The sequence below is a fragment of the Chlamydotis macqueenii genome, chromosome 16 (assembly GCF_036417535.1).
Source record: "Chlamydotis macqueenii isolate bChlMac1 chromosome 16, bChlMac1.mat, whole genome shotgun sequence".
NCBI classification, from domain to species: Eukaryota; Metazoa; Chordata; class Aves; order Otidiformes; family Otididae; genus Chlamydotis; species Chlamydotis macqueenii.
In genome coordinates this window covers 4,833,488-4,847,347 of record NC_141571.1, presented here as the reverse complement: position 1 = coordinate 4,847,347, position 13,860 = coordinate 4,833,488, and the positions used below count along the sequence as shown (strand labels likewise).

Below are 13,860 nucleotides of genomic sequence, written 5' to 3'. Positions count from 1 at the left end.
TCAGTCATGCTCCTGCCGAGGAGACCTATCCAGTATTTTCTCCTTTAAACCAACAGGACTCCAGCCAAAATGTCTCTGTGGCTTGCAGCTGCAGTGGTATCACTAGGGAGACAGAGCAATCTATTAAGCAGAGAGGATCCAAGATCCAAGATCTTATGCCAAGAATCTATTTTAGCCTCCCCCGCGAGCCCGCAGACACAGCGTAGGTCCTGGAGCACCAGTGTTAAGTGCCGACTGTGAAAACTCCCACTCATCACTCCACGCACATGGACAGCACTCTGCAGACCCACATCCCACCGCTGCCTGACGTCACACGCTGCACGTGCACCCCAGCCATCCCCCCAGGCCCAGGGAGGTCTCCCACTCTCGTACATTACAAAGTAGTTGCATTTAACCAGTTCCTCTTTCCATGGTAAGAGAATAGTAAATTTATTACTCCAAAAATAGGAGAGGGAAGAGAAAATCAACCTATTAACTTCAAAGTATAAAACAAAACAAATCCCTATTAGGATTTTCTACCTCAAGGTAGAAGAGTCCTGCAGACCAAGTTCTGTTCTTCAGCTGCTGGCGTGGTCCCTTCTGGTGCCAGCCAAGAGCGCTATTCGCTGTCCCACTCAGCCATCCTCTTCCCTCTCAACCTCCTTCTGGAGTGGGGACAGGTAGAGGTGGGGATGCAAGGGCAGAGAAAGGAGGCACATCTTTATAAAATTGGCTTTTCTCCTCATACAGTCAGAATACACGAGACACTTAATTACAGTCTGGTCTCTTAGAGACAACCCCAGTTCTGCTATAGAATGATCCCTTCCAAAGTAAACACAGACGTAACAGAGGATCGGCTCTTTTGAATGCTGTGGAAAGGAAGTGCCCATAAAAAAGGTTGCAAGAGATTGGTATTCTCTGACACGCCATAGATTGATTTTCCAAACCCTCTATGCAGACACGAAACACTAGGTTCTTTTGTTTTTTTTTTTTCTTTTTTTTTTTCACTAGAGGCTGGCAATGTTAGGAAAGGTTTCCATTTAAAACACTGAGCTGAGGTTTCTCTCAGACAAGAAGTGCCAGTAGGAGACAGGTTGAGCGAAGACCAATGATCCCCATCCCATCCATCTGCCCTTCCTCCCAGCAAGGCATGCATCACACCAGCAGCTGCCAGTGGCTTGGGGAGGCTGCACGCAGGAAAATAAACTCTCTCCCTGAGTTTCTGCTCTAGCCAGAGTTGATGTGGATGAGGCACACAGAGCACAGCTAAACTTCCCCCTTTCAAGTATCTAAAAAGCAACCTGACCGGATTTTCTCCTGGACAGCTCAGCATTTAAACGGGCCAATTAACCAAAAGCACCTCCCAATTGAAATTACATCCCGCTTGCCTTCTGACACTCACCACTTCAATAACATCATTTATAGCTCCATTGTTGCAATACGAAGCCCTGAGGAGAACTGGCTCCTACAACACGTTGCCATTACATTTTAGCCAAGGCTGAACATAGCTGAAAATCTCTCTGCAAAATACAGCGGAGATCTATTAAATGCATAACTTCCCTGGCACCAAAATGTTATTCTTTTAGCAGGTTTGCTTCTTCCCTGGGATTCTGATGAAGTGTCCTCTGCTATGTTACGAAATACACCGTATTTTGGTGTGATACACAGAAAATGTCTTTGTTCAATGCAGCTTATCTTTTATCATGTCACTTTTCTATTGGATTTCTTTTCTGTGCACTGGAAGCATATTATGGTGATAGATACAGTGCTTTACCGGGGGCTGTGCTATGTGACCTGCAGTGTCAGTCAGGATCAGATCCTCCCTGAAACACAGGCTGGACGGCTTGGTACCGAATAAAGGAATATGGAGCAAATAAGGAACCAGGAAAAGCAACTCAGCAACACTCCCATCTAAGCGGGCTGCAGAGGCTTTTTCCAGCCTGAAACACTGGCCTTCTACAAAAAAAAAAACCCTGAAAACTTAAATGTTAGTTGCTGTACTATGTTCATTCTTCCAGTTATACACATTACCGGAGTTAACATGAGAGCACAAGAAAGTCAGGGAATACCTCCGGCACGCCTTTTTTCTAGGAAGAGGCAACATGGTAACAAAGCACAAGTCAATCTCACCAACCTGGAGTACATCCCTTCTCATAAGTGTCACTCCTGTAATTTCTTCCAAATCCTGCAGAAACTGTAAACAGGAACGCGTGGTAAATAAAATTGCTTGGCAGAGAAGGTGCTAGCACAGTACCCCAGATGCAAGGATTCCATTTTCTCCTTCTTTTTGAACGTTTGTGAACGCCTTACAGGATGAAGTCCCATGAGATACTTGCTCTGATAGCTCACCACTGCTGCAGTCAGTGTGGGGAACTGGTTCAGCAAAGATATAACAAGAGCTGGGTGGTAGAGAGAGACTTCCTTTTTTTTGGCAGGAGTGAACTTTCAAAGCAGCTCAGCCACCTTGTGCAACTTGCCCTTTGGGCATCTTCAATGGAAGAGGCGATGTCCTAATCCCTAACTCTTTATGCATCCTTGTCTCCAGCGCCAGTGCTCCCTACACAGCTCAACATCTGTGAATGTCACCACTTGAGCCGTGCTGCACACCAAGCTCACACCTAGCCCTCCACAAAACAGGCTTTTATCTGCCTAAATCACTTGCAGGACCTGTGGGTGAGTGCCAGGCACTCTTAGGTGGGGCCTGCTCCTCCCAAAGCAGGCTGCCTGGGCCTTCTTCAGGCCTAACCGCGTCACATATATGTCACTGCTGCTTCACTGAATTACTCTGTAGCTCCCACACTCCTGCAGAAGCTCCAATTCTCAACCAGAGGGCTTCAAATGAACACTTCCCATGCCCCAGAATGATGCTGTAATTCCCTGGCTAGCCGCTCTTCTTGGAGGTGCTCTCCACTCCTCTTGTCAAAGCCTAGCTACTTCACAGAAAGAGTTCAAGTTTCATTGAGTAAATGCGCAGAGGAAACATTGCAATTTTATCTTTCATCTTATGACCACCCTGCTTACTCAGGGATTTCTGCTACTGCCCTATGAGCTTTTTCTGAAAATAATATAATGTGAAAGACAGGAGCCATTCTTAAGAAAAATTATGTCACAACTTATGTACTTTCTGTTTCAGCTTTGGCAACATCGCAAACCCCCAAAAGAAAGGATAGACAAAAGCTCCTTTTTAGGACAACCTAGAAAGGTCAGAATTTTTTTTTTTTTTTTTTTCCTGGAAGAGACAAGATTTGACCTCTAAGTCCCTTGTACACAAATCAAGCAATCTGAGTAGCTGATTGAAGTCACAAACCCTGGATGAAGTTAGAGGTTGCAGTACCAAAGTCGTTGCTCACCCGTGACACATTTGATATCTGCTCATGTTTTCCAGGCTTAGTGTCTTGGAACCAGTCATGCCTTTTCCACATAAGGATGCTCAGGTGGGAACCAGCATTTGACAGGCATGTTGACCCAGTCCGGAGGCCAAACCAACACCTTGACAGTAAGTAGATCTGGTTCAAGTCCAAAGTCAAGGCACAATTTCACTCAAGAGTGGGTGAATTTGTGACTTGCCCTCTACACCTCGCTCCCTCCTCTGCAAAGTACGCAGTAGCACTTACTTCCAGAATTGCTTAATGGAAAAGTTACATTCAAGGTTATTCAGGTGCCTCTAGTAAAGACCACACAAGTAGCTAAGGCAGGGTGACAGGTATGTGACAAGCTTCCTTCCTACACCCCTCAGCAGAGGCGACTTGCCGTGCCTGCTTGTGGTCTTCAGATTCATTACAGCCAGGCAGGAAAAGATGGCTCATATGCACACAGTGCTTATCCTGCTGATCAATAAGCTTCCTTCCTGCCCGATAACCAAGCCACTTATAATATTAACAGTGTTATTTAAGATCAGTGGAAATTTTTTCTGATCCAAGCAAACCAGAAATATCTTGACCTAGATACTGAGAACAAAACAACGTTGAGTAAACTTCAGGATTGCCAGTTCATCTATCATTGCACTTGACATTTTATTGAAGAATCTGAGCAAAACTATTTTACCCCAAAGATTCTTACACCAGCATATTTATTCAGCAGATGAGAGAGAAAAAAAAAACCTTTCTGACACTTTTTTCCCTCTCAATTTAGGTTGAAAAGGGGTGCATGTTATAATCCGTTAATAAGGGACATGAGTTGCCTATGGGCCCCTTTCAACGCCTGCAGATAGCAAACACAATTATATCAGAAAGCATAAATGAATGAGACTCATCTATACGTCCTTCTGAGGAAAAAAAGGAGTGTGATGAGAGAGCAAAAGAAGAACAAAAAGAGAATTTCCACCACGTTACAAGTGTGCAAGCTCAAGACAGTGACCTGCTCTGTAAAAGATGGTCACTGATGCAGAATGGTTCAACTTTCAGAAGCACTGTCAAGCTCCTTCTGGCTTTAAGCAATGCCGGGCACATGCAGCACCTTTGAAAAGCAAGGCTATATTTTCTTCAAGTTCTGTACCAAAATTCGTAACATTTCCTACAAGAAGGCATGCCTACACTTGTCTAACACATCAGATTGCAAAGCTAAGAGACAATTTGAGTGCCAAACGTTCTGTTTGGGAGCTGAAGCCCAGCTGAATCTCACAGTCTAATCTAGCAGATTTCTGCCTATTCCTCTTATCCATGCAGATTTTAGTCACCTGTACATATTTCAGTAGGTGGAATATTTTAAGTATTTTACCTACCTGGAAGACAGACCGCTTAACAAAAGGTAGAAAAGGAAAAGAAGGACTTCCAGCAAAGATCAAATACATCATAAGCTTGGCAGACACTGTAGCCCTGAAACAGCAGTTTGAAACTTGCACCATAACAAATCTTCTCCTATACATTATCTCACAGGAAACAACACATGATAAATTCTTAGCACAATGTGATTCCCCTTTTTCCACCTCCTCCCCACTTCAGAAAGATTTAACATCTAATTCAGCTTTTGACGAGCTGCTTCATCACTGCGGGAATGCTGTTGATCTCTGTCGGAACCCTGCGGCCTTGGACAGAACAAACTGAAAGGAAAAAAAAAAATTTGGCCGTCTGTAATGATAAATAAATACATTACAGGATACAACTCTAGGGAATGGAGGCTGACACTGACTGAGCACTGTGACCTCCATGCAACTGCCAAGTCTCAGCCGCCTAACAAAAGTCAACTTTTGTTTGCATTCTCCCCCTGCCCCCCAATGACAATTTCTTAAACTGCAAACACAAGATGGAAAAAAAAAAAAAAAACAAAACAGAAAAAACCCAAAAAAACCCCCAAACAATAAAAGATAGAGGAGAACTCCAAAATCCTCCTCATCTGCTGCCCAGAGGCACTTTGATTTTGACAGAACAGTATTTTATTTCTTTGGTCTCCTGGAAATGGGGGAAACCAGTCCATGCTGCATCAGTGGCAGCAGGACAGGAAAGCTGTGCCTCAGGGAATGCTCAAATCTCTTTTTTTAAAAAAAAATTTTGCATTAGGCTGTGCCTGCCTTCAGGCTAGTTCTTGGCTCCATTTTGATATTCTGTCTACATAAGTCCCACTCACAAAATAAAATGTGTATGGCAGATATTGGGTCTTCACATTGATGGCAATAATAACAAAACAGAGGCACCAATTGGTTACCTCATCAGATAATCCACCTCCTTATCCCTGGAAGTCTCACCTACTTGTGTCAACCTACCATCTCCTGGACTCTCCTTTTCAGTATCCGATTCCCATTCTTCTCCAATTGTAACAGAAAGGTGATATACACTACCACCTCTCCTCATTTTACAGATGCAGAAAGCCATAAATGAAGTTTCAGCACAAAGTCAATCCAGTTGAAAGCCAGGTATGGACTGCAAGCGTTAACTCTTGTGCCTGCATCGTGCCTACCAAATGTACTATTCCATTAACTCCACGTGCTTTATGGGAACCACAGAGGATTCAGCTTGATTGAATAAGTTCATGGTCAAGCCCTCAGGGCTCATCAGCACCTTACAGCAAAGCCCAGCACAGAAAACCCTTCGCTAACACTGACAAAGAGAATTCCAGTGCAGAAAGAGAAGTGCCTCACCAGCGTGGTGCTAATCAGTCCCACCAGCTTGTTGAGCTGTTCATCTCAGGCACACAGCTAATGTAGCTACATCACTCCTGAAGCCCACACCAGTATTTCTTCCCAACACTTCCCTGCACAGTGCGGACACTCCAGCTCACTCCGAGCTGTCTCAGGGATACACAGCACAGCTTGTTCCAAGCATGTCTTCTGCTCCCTTCGCTCCCCGAAGAAATGTCTCCTGCCGGTCACGACCACTCTTACTGCTGCCGACACCAGGCTCTAGCTTCACCGATCCTGACTTGCAGATCATTTAACCCAGCTATGCACCAAAACACCTATTTAATCCGCTCTGCTCACAGTTACTACTATTAAAACACTTTGTATTTTCAAATGTCCTGTGACTACTTATGCTTCATAACGTCCTTCTCATTTCCCGTCGCCTGCCCTTTGTATACACAGGGAAAGCGGATAAGAGGGAGATGATTTAACTCACCCAAACAGTGGAAGACTCATGATTCAGTCACTTGATCTTTACTCTCTGGTTTACATCTGTAATTTCTCAATCCATCTTCTTTCATTTTTTCTCATTCTCTTTGGGTTTAGAGGATTTGAATGGTTCCCCTTCAGTTAAAGGCAGGATCTTTCTAACATGTCTTTTCACATTTGAATACTGTCCTGAAGATTTTCCATTGCTTCAAAATTGCCCTCTGAGAGTAACTAGAGAAAAAGGGTTTTCTTCAGCTTGGTCAATTCCCTAAGTCTGTGCTGTCAGCGAATACTTATTCCATGTTAATTATATCTTTGATTGTCCTGTAGTTGCTTCCTGCAAGAGTAAGTTGTGTGCATTACAGTCTCTCTCAGTGAATGGCCACTTGATGCACCACAGGAGCTAAAGTTACAGACAGATTTCCATAAAACCAGTCAGGATTTTTAAGTGGACACAAGCAGTCACTGAACTCATGCCTTGACCTGCCCATCAGTACAAGATTGACACTTTCTAGCAAAGAGTGGATAAGGAAAAAATATATGGGAAATAAATACTAAATGCATTTTCAAAGTTATAATTCCCAAACCTTTCACCTGGGTCAAGTGCAACAAAAACTAAAAAGCAGAACAAAACAAAACAAAAACTAAACCAAATAAAGAGAAGCTCTACCTCTCAATCAGCTGCAGCAGAAACATGGGCCCCTCTGGCTCAGTAAAAATTTTCAAATGTGAATTCCTCCCTTTAGAAATTAATGAGGCCTTTGCCGTACCCCACAACTCATCCATCGCAAGCAACAGTGGAGGGTATCTGCTGTGATCTATGCCTCTCGCTGAGAGGAAACGCAAAGTTTCTACAGAAGTCGAAATGGGGGGGTGGAAATCAGACCTGGACATCTGGGTGGACATAATCTACCAGTGCAGTCCACTTTGCTGGCATGCCTCCTCTCTTGCTACAGCAGATATCCTACGTGTGCGCGCTCTGCGTGTATGTTTAAACAAAAATGCTGATAAGGAGTACTTGTCTGTCAGCAATATCTGAAGCCCACGGCTCTTTGAGAGCATTTGGGTTTACTTGGCGGGTCACACTGACTCCTTGTGAGCCATTTATCATCACAAAAAACTCCAGAGGTTGGCACCATGCCAGCGTCTTGTCTTCTCTTCCCTCCCCCCACTCCTTTCTCCCCTCCTGAGTATTGATGCTACATCAAAACAAACCTCCAGTTCACATAGCAACAGAACATTTTTATATAACCTCTGCATGGGAACGCTATGCAAACCACTGGACAATCACTTGGAGCACGTTAGGTAATTCCAGGATATTTTGCTGGTTTCTGTCAAAAACACTCCAGATCAAATGAACTATAAAAAGGGAAGAGGATCTCTGGCACACAGGCCAGACTTGAAACATCTTGGCACCAAGGATGTCAGGGGAATAGTGCACCTATTGGTTCCATGTTCTAAATTTTGCCATTTTCTATGTCACTTGGAATCAAACTGAGGAGTCCAAAGCATTTAAGCCAGTTTGTGCATAATGTAATTGAAAGCAAAACGATGCTGAAGGGATCTGCTAAGTCAGGGCTTTAATAAGAGAAAGACTGTAATTTAGATTTTGGTGGACACTGAGAACTCCCATTGCTATCTGAACCAGAGATATCTGCACAGACTGTGTACTTACATAGTTATAGAACAGCTAGGTCATCTTAACTTCATTTTCCCTCATCCCGTCACAGAAGATTAATACTTTCAACAGAGACATAATAAGTATGTTACTTCAACTCTTTCCACAGCATGCCCACCTCATCTTTGTGTTGTGTTAATCCCAGATTCCAGGGTTTCCACTAGTTTGTTGCAAGTGTTGTTTGGTATATCTTACTTGTGCACAGAAAACTCAACCCATCACAAGACTATGCCTTAAGGAAAGATCTTTCCTCCAAGTCATACTGACAGAAATCACTAAAGATCTTTTGCCTGCACCATCAGCATCCTAGGATTACCTGGGAATTTCAGCAAGTTACCTGCTGTTCCAGACCTTAGGATGCTGCTGATGACTTTGATTTCTCCTGCTCTCTTCCTCTAGTGTATTATAGCCTTCTGGGTTTTTTTCTTTAAGCCTTGAATAAGTCATTGAAAAATGTTCTGTGAGAAGTAGGCGGTATAAGAAATATATTCTGTGGACCATTCCAGATTGAACACCTATGGCGTGACTGCTTGCAATTGTGGTGTAATGCACCGGTCCAGTGCTCCTGCACCATTTGGGAAAGATAATAGTTAAGGTGTATCTATTTATCTAGGTTATTATACAGTGCACATCACTAAAGGATAATTTATGCAGCAGCTAGAATCAGTTAATATATGACAAAAATTATGGACTAACTTTTGTAGCTCTAGAGAAACTCTTCTATACACAGCTTTCAGGATTGCAATGACAGAACAGGTAGAACGCCTTAATTAAGACATTCTATCTCTCGCTTCCCTTGGCTCATTCCTTTCCTGACATTGACCCTTTAATTGTCTGCAACTAATTAGCATGGGCTAAAACCAAATCCTTTTCGCTGCGATATTTTAAACTCAAATATGTTTACTCACCTCATCCACAGCAGTGTCACACAGATATATCGCCAAAACTCAAAGGGTCGGCACAGGGCAGCAAACGCCTGGAAACAAGCAGCAGGCTAGGGGACCAAGGCATTTCCCAGTATAACCACCACAGCCCCGGCTGCAGAGCTGTATTATCACTGCAAGAAAGGGACAGATCTGAGAGCTTGCAGCACCTAGAACACAGACTGTAAAGCCCCATACGCAACATGTCGGCATTGACACAGAAAATTGTTTAGACGTATATCCCCCAGTCTCAAGCTGGCTCAAAAAACAAACAAACAAAAAAAAATAAAAATCTGAAAGCCTCCAGTTTTGCTGCCCAGGAACACTCATGACTTCATAAGGGCTTCAGCTTTTCAGTCCTTATTTTAATGCCTTTCAGGTTCAGAGAAGCTAAGCCATACAGGGTTTTTATGAAGTGTTAATGGGCTGCAGTGACTCTATATAATCCAGCACTGGCTGGCAAGTTATCGCACCCGATTGTCACTTCATTAGTCGGCAGCCTGGGAGCACACAGGTACCTCCTCTGTGCTCGGCGGCGTGAGGTTGCTCATACCCAGTGGAGAGCCCAGGAAAGCACCCACTGGCAACTTCCCATCCTCAGGATCAATACTGAGAGGCCACAATACACTGTGCAATCTGGATCTTGAGAGGGAATTTGCCTGATTTTCCCTAGCATCTTGTTCAGTAGTACACCCATCAACTACTTTGCCAAATCTGCCTTTGCACTTTTCTTGTCTCAGGCTTTCAACAAACTCCTATACTTCTGCTTCTGGGAACAAACCTGTGAAACCTTTTGAGGAAAACTTAATTCCTTGTTCTGTAGAGATAAAGAAGTACACAACCACTGTATCTGAAAGGTTAAACACATCATCTTTTTTTAGGTGCATAACACAAGAGCAATGCAAAGACACACACATCAAGGAGGAAATTCAAAGCCATAAGAAAGGTTCTGAGAATCAGCATGAAACCTCCCTAAAATGTAAAAATAAGGGAAACCAAATGTATGCAGCCAACTTCGTGAGGCTCCATTGGCAACCTATTATGCCCCGAGCCTTATTTTCAAAAGTGAGTGCATGTAATGGTGTGTGCAAAAATGAACAATCAATAGTCTCTTTCATTTATGTGACTTACCACGATTGCATCTTGCAGCCATGGTAACTGTGCACCTACCTGAGGAACCGCATGAACAGATACGCAGATGTGTATCTGCTGGGCGAGTTCCCATCTGCTGAGAATGACTTGGTTCGCACAACTCGGAATGACAAAGTCATGTTCTACACAGTAGCCTTCATAGCAGCAGACTGATGTGAGTACATTACCTGTGTATAAAATCACACACGTATTCGTAGAATCATAGAATCATAGAATGGTTAGGGTTGGAAGGGACCTTCAAAGGCCATCTAGTCCAACCCCCCTGCAAGGAGCAGGGACATCCCTGACTAGATCAGTTTGCTCAGAGCCTCATCCAGCCTGGCCTTGAACGTTTCCAGGGATGGGGCATCCACCACCTTTCTGGGCAACCTGTTCCAATGTTCTATAACTCGCATCGTAAAAAATTTTTTCCTAATTTCCAATCTAAATCTACCCCCCTCTATTTTAAAATCATTACCTCTCGTCCTATCGCAACAGGCCCTACTGAACAGCTTCTCCCCATCTTTCTTGTAGGCCCCCTTGAGGTACTGGAAGACCGCTATCAGGTCTCCCCGGAGCCTCCTCTTCTCCAGGCTGAACAGCCCCAACTCTCTCAGCCTGTCCTCATAGGAGAGGTGCTCCAGCCCTTTTATCATCTTCATGGCCCTCCTCTGGACCTTCTCCAACTGGTCCCTGTCCTTCTTGTGTTGGGGGCTCCAGAACTGGACACAGTACTGCAGGTGGGATCTCACCAGGGCAGAGTAGAGGGGGAGAATCCCCTCCCTCGACCTGCTGGCCACGCTTCTCTTGATGCAGCCCAGGATGCGGTTGGCCTTCTGGGCCGCAAGGGCGCATTGCCTGCTCATGTTAAGCTTCTCATCCACCAGCACTCCCAAGTCCTTCTCCTCAGGGCTGCTCTCAATCCATTCCCCGCCCAGCTTGTATTTGTGCCTGGGATTGCCATGACCCAGGTGCAGGACCTTGCACTTTGCCTGGTTGAACTTCATGAGGTTGGCACGGGCCCACCTCTCCAGCCTGTCAAGGTCCCTCTGGATGGCATCCCTCCCTTCCAGCGTGTCGATGGCACCACACAACTTGGTGTCGTCGGCGAACTTGCTGAGGGTGCACTCTATCCCACTGTCCATGTCGCCGACAAAGATGTTGAACAGGGCCGGGCCCAGCATGGACCCCTGAGGGACGCCACTCGTGACCGGTCTCCACATGGACATCGAGCCGTTGACCACTACTCTCTGAGTGCGGCCATCCAGCCAACTCCTTATCCACCGAGTGGTCCGTCCATCAAACCCATGTCTCTCTAGTTTAGAGAGAAGGACAGTGTCAAAAGCTTCGCACAAGTCCAGGTAGATGATGTCAGTTGCTTGTCCCTTGTCCACCGATGCAGTCACCCCGTCATAGAAGGCCACCAAATTGGTCAGGCATGATCTGCCCTTGGTGAAGCCATGTTGGCTGTCACCAACCACCTCCTTGCTCTCCATGTGCCTTAGCATGGTTTCCAGGAGAATCTGCTCCATGACCTTGCCAGGCACAGAGGTGAGGCTGACTGGCCTGTAGTTACCTGGGTCTTCCTTATTCCCCTTTTTAAAAATTGGGGTTATGTTCCCTCTCTTCCAGTCATCGGGGACCTCACCAGACCACCACGACTTCTCAAATACGATAGCCAGTGGCTTGGCAACTTCATCCGCCAGTTCCCTCAGGACCCGCGGATGGATCTCATCAGGTCCCATGGACTTGTGCACCTTCAGGTTCCTCAGATGATCCCCAACCTGCTCTTCGAGTACAATGGGCGGTTCTTCATTCTCGCAGTCCCTGCTTGCACCTTCTACAGCTTGGGTGGTGGGACAGGAACTCTTGTCGGTGAAGACTGAGGCAAAAAAGTCATCGAGAACCTCAGCCTTCTCCATGTCCTGGGTAACCAGGACACCAGTTCCCTTCTGGAGGGGGCCTACATTTTCCCTGGACTTTCTTTTGTCCCCTACGTACCTATAAAAGCTCTTCTTGTTGCATTTTATATCCCTGGCCAGATTCAGTTCTGCCAGGGCTTTGGCCTTCCTCACCTGATCCCTGGCCACTCGCGCAGCCTCTTTGTAGTCCTCCCAGGCTACCTGTCCCCACTTCCACCCTCTATAGGCTTCCTTTTTTACTTTCAGTTGGTCCAGGAGCTCCTTGCTCATCCACACCGGCCTCCTGGCCTTTTTGCCCGACTTGTTTTCCATCGGGATGCACCTCTGCTGAGCTTGGAGGAGGTGCTCCTTGAATATGGACCAACTTTCCTGGGCCCCTCTTCCCTCCAGGGCCGCCTCCCATGGCACTTGGCCCATCAGGTCCCTGAAGAGGCCGAAGTCCGCCTTCCTGAAGTCTAGGGCAGAGAGCTTGCCATGTAGTTTCCTTGCTGCCCCGTGGATCTTGAACTCCACCACTTCATAGGAGTTCTTGTTTACCTATTCATAGGTAAACAAGACAACATGACAATCTACTACATTAGTGGTGATAGTAAAGAAGATGCAGCAAGAAAACACCTTGAACATGCTGCTACTGCAACCAGCGTCAGTGAGAACACTGCTGTACATCCATTCATCATGTACCTATGTATTAGCAGATAGGCATTGGGACAAAGCGGTGACATCTGAACTCCAGATACAGTCCAGGCAAAGGGAGAAGCGATGCAGTGCACGACTTCACTGATGAGCTCAGTTGCACGAACATCCGTGCAAAGCTAGTGCTAACAAGAGCAAGGCCAAACAAGCATGCACACAACTTTTCTACAAAGCACGAGAATCCATTAGCACTCAGGTCTAATTAAATGAGTCATAAGGAGACTTCTGGAGAGTGAAGAAACCTCTTACTCCATCTTGTGTTAAAACAATTACAAAAAACATGCAGAAAACGGAGATTTGCCTCCTTGCCTTTTCTTTAGAAAAAGTCTTATTCACATTTCCAATAAGGAGGAAAGGGTGGTCAGTCCCAGCCAGTGAAGTTTTTGGAATCCCAATCCTCTATGAGGAGGAGCCCAAAGGTATGATGGGAAGGTGAAATTACCAATGCCATGCAGTTAAATGGGGAAGTCTGGCCACAGCTGAGATGACTCCCCCCCGCCCCCGGAACAGGCCAGGAAAAAAGCAATAAGGAAACAAGAGAAATATTTATTGCTGTTCTGATGTTGACCATTTTGAAGAGAAAGCTGCACACTGGAGGAGTCAACAAGAGGAGTCCAAAGAGAGATGCAGCGCACTGGGTGAGCATCAGAGGTGTTGAAAATGGACTGAAAATTGCTGCTTTCTACCTCTCAGCAAGGATTTTGCAGTCTGCTCTGCAACAGACACAGTTTATGTCCTGTGCATTGCAAACACACACACTTGGGCTGGCCTTGATGCTGTTCAGGGCAGTGAGCTCCTCTAGGGTTTTGTTTACTGTCTGTAATTTTTGAGAACAGTGTGTGGCATCTCCTGCTGAAGAAGTCCTAACACAGAAAAACAAGGCTCCTTTAGCCAGTTTAACCACTGGATAAAGCCTAAGCACATCAGATAAAGCATTCTACAGCCTCTACATTCATTACCAATTAATTATTGAAAGGGTATCTGTTGAGTGTT

At 45.3% G+C, this 13,860-nt stretch overlaps 1 long non-coding RNA gene across 8 annotated transcripts in view; it reads right to left on the bottom strand.

Moving 5' to 3' along the window:
* The window catches only part of LOC147598695 (uncharacterized), an 81,007-nt gene extending 73,690 nt beyond the window's left edge, over nucleotides 1-7,317 (bottom strand). For 5 of the 8 annotated variants that reach the window (XR_015260276.1, XR_015260274.1, XR_015260280.1 and 2 more), the window contains exons 1-3: nucleotides 7,191-7,317; nucleotides 6,528-6,751; nucleotides 2,049-2,173 (exon numbers count right to left, since the gene is read on the bottom strand). This is a non-coding gene — a long non-coding RNA (uncharacterized LOC147598695). Of the gene's footprint in view, nucleotides 1-2,048; nucleotides 2,174-6,527; nucleotides 6,858-7,190 lie in introns of all 8 variants that reach the window. The other 3 variants (XR_015260275.1, XR_015260277.1, XR_015260278.1) reach the window with 3 other exon arrangements.
* Nucleotides 7,318-13,860: the final 6,543 nt, after the last annotated feature.